Source organism: Pinus tabuliformis, chromosome 9 (assembly GCF_031772625.1).
Source record: "Pinus tabuliformis cultivar Carrire ecotype Pingquan chromosome 9, CPIR1, whole genome shotgun sequence".
Lineage (NCBI taxonomy): Eukaryota > Viridiplantae > Streptophyta > Pinopsida > Pinales > Pinaceae > Pinus > Pinus tabuliformis.
The window spans coordinates 1,595,926,690-1,595,935,884 of record NC_142307.1 but is presented as its reverse complement, the minus strand read 5'-3'; positions in this window follow the sequence as shown (position 1 = coordinate 1,595,935,884).

Genomic DNA, 9,195 nt, shown 5'->3' with positions numbered 1-9,195 from the left:
TGAAAAAATATATGCGAGAGAAAACTTTTATTTCGCGCAGATCCTATCTTCACACATACTCGGCTTCATATACTTATTTTTCTATACAATTACTTCCGCAATTACATTTTTTCTATTAAAAAAAATCTCTATCAATAAATTATGGCAGTTTCCCTGGTTGAAATATTAGTGGGATTCAACGAATTAATATAGAAGACCCGCCCGGACTTTTGATCGGAACCCCTTCCGGATTCAGAAAACGGCAAACAGTGAGAGTTAATAAATGGATAAGTTTATTGAGATTGGAATTGTTTGGATAGTCAAAAGTGGTCGAAATTTGGGTAAAAAAATTTCAACAAATCTTGCAGAAATAGTATTTAAATCATGTTTTTGAAAGTGGAAATGGGTTCAGCGCCATCAAAAACCTCTGGGGCATCCAAAATTTTAAAGTTTGACAACTGACTTACAAAATCTTGAAGTTTGATCACTATAACTTGGTTTTATAAAAATCCCTGCTAAAATTTATTAAAATGTTCCCTGAATTTCCAACCTTTTCGAGAAAAACAATAAATGATATTGCTACTTGATTTATAAATGATAATGCTAGTTGATTTTTATGATTTTATACACTAAATTTTTAACTAAGGTTTTAATGAAATCCTAAGAAATCTATGACTTACCTTGTACACAATAATTTTGTCTTTGTAGATCAAGTATGAACATATGTGTTATATGCAATGTATAAATTTATAATTTATAAATTTATTGAATTTAAATAGAAATATTGGTTTACGTGGATATTTTTTATTGGGATTTTGAGTAAATATAAAACTATAAAGATTAGCATTTTGTATTATACAAAATAACATGTTGTTATTATATGTTATAAATTAGAATTTGGTTGGGTTAATGACTAATTAGAAATTGAAAATAGAAGTGTATATTTTAAAAAAATATTTGCACACACTTAATATATGAGTATCATGTAACTTATGGTGTAATTGGGTGTATGGATGAATACAAAAACTCTTAAACGGTGCGGCTACTTGCTATTCTAAATATACAACTATGTGATTTGGTCTAATACATGATTTTATTTGTAACAGTTTTATTGAAAACAATTTTTTGAAATTTTTGATATTATAATTATCTATTTCAATGATTTAAAATATTGAAAATTAATATATTTGAGTATTTCTAAAGGATATATTTCCTAATTTTTTCTCTATTTAATTTTAAACCTTTTTTATAATGAATTGAATTCGAATTAAAACTCAGTAGCTATTGTCTGATGGTAAATGTTTACAACGATCATTATTCTTTTTACAGAAAAAAATGAAACAAAGTTGGGGAAGAAAATGAAACAAAATTAAACAATAAGTTAAGAGATTGGGGTTCTATGTTTTTCATGCCATATAAATTTTGTAATTTCCTTTACCAACTTGCTTATGACACTTTACTTTAGTTTTTTCATTTTCGACTTGCAGGGAATCCGAAATATATAATATATAAAATATTTGTCCACGTGTGCTCTCCTTGTATTAATCATTACTGTGAATTAATCATCCCAATGCCTAAACTGTGTGTATTGTACACATTTAAACACCTCGTTCCTTTCTTAATCAAATGCTGATGATAGTATCGAGATTTGCTTGAATTGGTGTATCCGTGGGTGGAAGCAATCAGGAATCTGCATGGAAAGCTAGAGCAAACCCAGACTTGATAGGTTTAACGGATCGAGAGCCAGAGCCAGTAATAGAAGCAGCAGTTGAAATAGCAGTTTCTCTGGTTGATTCTTAGCTTGATGCAGCTGCTCTATCCCCACATATCATTTCAACCGAGGATAGGGAGGTCGTGGGTTAGTCGAAGCTCAAAAATCTAGCAGAGTATTCACAGTATTAAATATCACCTTATTTGAATGCATGTAGATTATTAGATTGTTATGGGAAAATGCACTCATTGCAATGGTGTCTCTTGAGACCATGATGAATTATATAATGCTGCTGTTACTATTTACAAAATTAGCTTTTTTCCTTTTAAAATGATTTCGTTATTTACTTCAATTTAATCTTCTCAAAATAAAATGAAAATAAAATGATGGATATTTTATCTATCCTACGTTATTAATAGTGTCAATGTTAGAGCACTTATTATTAGTGTCAATATCAAAGCACTCAATAGAATGGTCATTTACAAAATTAGTCTTTTTTTCATTTTAAAATCATTTTTCAGGCACTCACAAATAGGAAAATAAAAATGCACTCCACCAAGGATATTATGTCTCATCAAAGTGCTAGGCCAATAAGAAAGTTCAAAATTAATTTTTCAAAAATTATAAAATTGTTTTAATAATTTAAGAAAATGCGTAAATAAAACAAAATCCGAAAACTTTGGTTATGCACATGAAAATTGTCAAAATTAATAAGGGTTCTCGACAAACTAATGCACCGTAAAGGGACTTTGACTACAAGGCAATTGTTATAGTGTAGGTTTTAACCCCGTACAAAAATTACCTGCATACGAATTCTAAAACACAGAAAATAAACAATGTGAGAGCATAACACATAAAACACATATACACAGAGATTTTCCCTTGGATCCCAAACCAGGACTAACAGCTTGATTTTTCATTATGTTCCTTTCAATGTTACAATACATATTTATACATGCCGAAGCATCCAATACCATGGACTGAAAACCGTCGCGTCCAAAACCATGGAACAAAAACCATCGTGTCCAAAGCCATGTGCGAAAAACATACACAAAATCATAAGTAGGTCCGTCCAACTTAATATAGAGTCCAAAAAAAAATTCCCAGGGCGCTGCCCCGAACCCCGTAGAGAGGGGCTACCCGCCCCCATCAAAACCCCCTCTAACCCCCCCACTGTGCAATCGATGCAACGGAGGGGGGGCTCCACCCCCCGATTCACTACATAGGCCAGTCGTGGAAAGAATATAACACAACCCAACATTCTCTCACTTGTTGTTTTCTTTCCGCATGAGAGCTTAGTTATTTATCCAGCCCTAAAACGCACATTGTTTCTCTACACCAAGAGAACTTCTCAGAGCTCACAGATTTTGTCAATGCATCTGCAATATTCTTCAAAGCGTCCACCTTTTTGTCTTCTATCATATCCCTCACAAAATGATACTGAACATCAATGTGCTTTGTCTTTGAATGATAAGCAGTGTTCTTTGCCAAGAAAATTGCACTTTGGTTGTCACAATCTATCCTTATAGCTCCCTGTACTAACCCCATACTTGAACACAATATCTACAACTTCCTTACTTGCATGAGTGGTTGCCATGTATTCTGCCTCTGTAGTTGATAATGCCATTACAGATGGTTTCTTACTCGTCCAACTGACTATGCCTCCAAATAGGTTAAACACATACCCACTTGTAGATCTTCTTTAAACCAGATCTCCAGCCCAGTCTACATCAACAAAGCCACAGATATCCAAAACTCTATCCAATCCTGGTCTTCCTTGGTACTACAAACCATAATCACTAGTGCCAGGCAAATACTCGAAAACCCGCTTCACTGCTATCCAATGCTCCTTTCCTAGTTTTGACATAAACATGCTCAATACTCCCACTACATGTGTAATGTCTTGTCTAGTACAGACCATCACATACATCAAGTTACCGACTGCACTTGCATATGGAACACGGGACATGTCCTCTTCCTCTTCTTTTGTCTTGGGACATTGTTCAACAAATAACTTTACACCTATAAGAATAGGAACCTTCACCGGTTTACTATCCTGCATATCAAACCTCTGCAATATTGTCTCGACATACTTCCTCTGGTCTAACCAGAGCTTCCTCTTTTCCCGATCTCTTTTAATTTCCATGCCCAAAATATAGTTTGTAGCACCAAGATCTTTTATGTCGAAGTTGGAGGACAATTGGGTCTTCAGATCCTGGATAATTTCTTTGTCATTTCCAAATCGCAACATATCATCCGCATACAAGACCAGATATATAACACGGTCACTAATTAATTTAAAATACACAAAGTGATCTGCTTTGCTTCTGGTAAAGCCAAGTCCCCGTATAAATGTATCAAATTTCAGATACCACATCCTTGGTCACTGTTTTAACCCATACAGAGACTTCTTTAACTTGCATACCAGTTCTTTCTTACCCTTCACCGCAAAGCCTTCAGGTTGCTTCATGTAGATCTCCTCTTCCAGATCCCCGTGAAAAAATGTTGTCTTCACATCCATCTGTTCTACCTCAAAATCAAAAGCAGTAGCAACAAATAACAATAATCTAATAGAGGTTATCTTAGCAACAGGAGAAAAAATATCACCAAAATCAATTCCCGGCACCTGGGAATAACCTTTTGCTACCAACCGAGCTTTGTATTTCTCCACCTTTCCTTCTGCATTTGTCTTCTTCTTGAACACCCATTTGATGCCAATGGGTTTCCTTCCAGCCAGCAACTCCACCAGATCCCAAGCCTCATTTTTGTGCAAAGATACCATTTCATTAACCATGGTCTTTTTCCAAAGTTTTCCATCCTCTGAATCTACTGCTTCCTTCACAGTTCTGGGATCATCATCAGTAACAGATAAAGCAAAATTTGAACAGAAAGCAGATGGACTATACCTTTTTGGCTACCTTCTTTCTCGAACTCATCTTCTCACACCCGAAGTTTGTGGCTCTTCATCTTATAATTTCTCCTCTGTTGTAGAGTATGATTCTTCCTCCTTAAGCTCAAACTCTATCTTCTCAGGTTCCTTTGGTTGGACTTCATATTTAATAACATTTTTCACCTCTCTGAACACCACATCTCGGTTGTACACAACCTTCCTTGTTACTGGGTTCCAAAGCTTATAACCCTTTAAACCATCCTTATACCCAATAAAGATGCACTTTTCAAATTTACTATCCAACTTTGTTCTTTTCTCCTTTGGAACATGTACATATGCATCACATCCAAATACCCTCAGATGTGAAAAAAAGGGTTTCTTACCAATCCATACCTCTTGTGGAGTCTTATCCTCCAACGTTGATGAAGGTGATATGTTGACCAGGTAACATGTTGTCTCCACCGCCTCTGCCCAGAATTCTTGTCCTAACCTGGCACCATTGAGCATGCTTCTTGCCCTTTCCATCAACGTCTTGTTCATTCTTTCTGCAACTCCATTTTTCTCAAGTGTGTATTGAGTAGTCTTATGTTGTGCTATACCACACTTCTTACAGAATTCTTCAAATTCCTTGCTGCAAAACTCTCCACCGTTATCTGACCTCAACACCTTTATCTTCTTCTCTGCCTCGTTTTCCACCAGAGCCTTAGATTCTTAACCTGTCAAAGACTTTACATTTCTTCTTAAGGAAATATATCCATGTATTCCTTGAGAAGTCATCTATAAATGATACATAGTACATAGACTTACACAGTGATGGAATCGTCACAGGTCCAAACACATCACTGTGCACAAGCTCTAATATCTATTTCGCCCTCTTACCACCAGAGGGGATACTCACCCGATTCTACTTCCCATATACACAATTTTCACAGAAATCAAAATCCAGAGCTATTACTCATACCTTCTACCATACCTTTACCCTGAAGTATTCGAAGGCCCTTCTCTCCAATATGTCCAAGCCTTTGATGCCACAGCATGGTCTTCTCCCCAGAGACCACTAGATTTTCTGCTCCACTTTCAAGAACCACAGAACTGTTGCACCCATCAACAACAGTGCTACCTTGCAGCTTGTACAGAGTTCCAATCCGAACTCCCCGCATCAATACCAGTTCTCCCCGAACCATCTTGCAGGTATCCTTCTCGAACACTATTTTTACACCTGCATCATCCATCTTTTTTACAGAAATCAGATTTCTATCCAATGCAGGAATATGCAGAACACCCGGAAGTGTTCTAACCCTTCCACCTTTCAACTTCAACTTTATTTTTCCGTGACCAATGATTCTAGCCTTCCTATCATCCCCTAAGAAGACATCACAACCATTGTATTTTGCATACTCGCAGAACCACTCTCTATGGGGAGTGAAGTGAAAGGATGCACCTGAGTCAATCAACCATGCCTCATGATCTACATGTGTACTTGAAGAAGCCAAGTACACATCCCCACCTTCATATAAGGTGGTTTTCACCTCTGCAGAAGGAGCATCATCAAATCCCTTTCCTTTGTCAGGAGCTTTAGATTTACAGTCCCTTTTGTAGTGCTCTTCCTTTCTGCATTTCTAGAAAACCACCTTTACAGGTTTTCCTGGAGATTTAGATCTCCCACTTGATAACTTATTTTTGTTTATGTTCTGGGACTGTCCTCGTACAGACAAGGCATCACCATTATGGCTCTCCATATTTTTCCGTCTCATCTCCTCCGTCAGCAAAGATGAGACTATTGCAATAACCAGACTATCCCACGAATCTGGTAGAGAACACAACAAACTGATGCACTTATCTTCATCTGAAATTTTAATATCAACAGATAATAACTGACTTACCATAGTATTAAATGTGTTCAGATGTTTTGTCACCAAATATTCATCTGAAATTTTAATATCAACAGATAATAACTGACTTACCACAGTATTATATGCGTTCAGATGTTCTGTCACCGAGTCTTCATCTTTCATCCTCAGGTTATACAGTTATTTCCATAGGAATAGTTTATTCACCAGAAACTTAAATTGGTACAAAGTCCCTAACTTATCCCACAAAGCCTTTGTCGTAGCTTCCCCTAATACATTCATCAATACTGAATCTGAGACACACAATCGTATTGTGCTCTTAGCCTTTCGATCCAACTTCTTCCATTCTTCATCGGACACTCCCTTTGGCTTAGTACCCGGATCTACCGCGATCCACTGATCTTTATCCACCAACAGATCCTCCATCTTGAGTTTCCACAACTCAAAACTCTGACCATTAAATTTCTCGATCTCTATCTTTCGACTGCTCGCCGTCTTCTTTCACCACCAGAATCGATCCCGCAGATCTGCCACTGAACAGGGTATACCACAGGCCCGAGCGAAACTCCTTAGCAACAAAGGCATCCCCTTGAAGCCAAAATATCTTTTATACCAAATGTAGGTTTTAACCCTGTACAAAAATTACCTACATACGAATTCTAAAACACAGAAAATAAACAATGCGAGAGCATAACACATAAAACACATATGCACGGAGATTTTCCCCTAGATCCCAAAACCGAGACTACCAGCTTGATTTTTTATTATGTTCCTTTCAATGTTACAATACATATTTATACATGTCGAAGCATCCAATACCATGGACCGAAAACCATCGCGTCCAAAACCATGGACCAAAAACCATCGCGTCTAAAACCATGTTCGAAAAACATGCACAAAACCATAGATAAGTCTGCCAACCTAATATAGGGTCCAAAAAAAAATTCCTGAGGCGCTGCCCCAAACCCTGTAGAGGGGGGCTACCCGCCCCCCTCAAACCCGCCGGAAATGGGGGGTTGCCGCCCCCCTGTGACCCCCCCGCTGCCAATCGACGCAACGAAAGGGAGGCTCCGCCCCCCTTTAACCTCCCGGTTCACTACGTAGGCTAGTCATGGAAAGAATATAACACAACCTAACAGATAGTCCCTTTCCAAGGCGGGGACTAAAAATGCATCACTCCTAAATCACATGTGATTTAGCACTTCCTTTAATGACCCACAGGAAAAGAAGGAAATGCATGCCTTTAAAATCACTTGTGATTTAACACTTCCTTTAGTGACCAACAGGAAATGGGGGATTTGATAGTGCTGCAAAAGAGTTTGTTTAGATTTTAATGACTCAATATGGCCAATTCCAGATGTGATTGTTCAATAAAAAGATTATTTGACTTTATGACGGAATGTTCAAAATAGTCTTTGAAATATGCATGCATGCTACCTATTTGTGAACAACCAAACAAATGAAAACATGACTAATAAACTAGCTTTGAGGGTTAGCTCAATTGGTCAAGTTCCCATCGTTAAAGCACCTTTGCTATTGAGAAGTCACAAGTTCAATTCTCTCAACACTCTCGAGGTTGGGCCCCATGGTTGAGCCGGTAGGAAGTGATCCCTTCGGATGGATCTACCTAGTACAAATATTTTGTAGGTGTAGCGGCCATCAATCTCGTGAACCACATAAAAAATAAAAATAAAAAAACTAAAAGTTCAAACAGTGTTACAAGGACGGCTCAAGCCAAAAAAAGATTCATTTGAGGGTATAATAAAAACCATCAAGTGTCAACAACAACACTACGAATCCATTAAAGAAATTACTTACACCCGACACAATGATCTTCCTCCATTTGTGTCCACATCCTACATTTTCAAGTTCTTTCCTGGCATGACAACATTTTAACAACCTTTCCATCAGACCATTTTGTTGTTGGACAAAAGTAAGTAGTTGGATGGGCAGAAGCAATGCAATGTTGGAATATCTATGAGAAAATTGTACACATCATTAGTGTTTGTGATGCGTCCCATGAATTTATGTTCAATCCTATTGATAAGGTTTAATTACATTGAAGCAATCAAATTTCAAAAATTATGCTAGATTTGATCTGAAAGAGAGGGATACAGAGGCAAACTTCAATTTTTAATAGGGGGCTTGTAGAGGGAAAATTCCATAAAGCTTTAATAAACTGCTTAGTGTGGTCAATTCCATAAATTTTCCCTATATTATTGTGCTCTATGTTATATTTCTTTGTGTGTGTTTTATTTTATTTTTAAATGTTCATTTCATTCCTCGTATAACATGGACTATTGACTTAATAGTTTTCTATTTCCTTAACATTTTTTCCATGGTTTTCAGGTCCCAAACTTTTGGGGTCATTTTGAGGTCGTAAATGATGTTTCTTGGCAATTTGGGGGGCCACAAGTTGCCATAGCATGCCCTAACCTTTGTCAAAATCTTTAGTCCTCGAATAGTTCTTTCCAATGAGCTCTTGAGAAATTGATCTACTAACTAACCACATCGGGGTCCACAAGTTATTTGGTGCTTCATCTTCTAGAGTTGGGATTTTGGACTTCTATGGTTTTTCCTTTATGTTAAAATGTCATTATTTCAGCATCTTGTAACTACTCTTGGTAAATGCAGATAGCTTCCATATCTCTCTTTGTTTAGAAATAACTACTAACATTCTATCATATTTATGTTCAACAATACTCTGTTATTTTCTTTATTAATAGAAGTTGGGTTTTGACTATAATATTGTGTTGTCTATTATA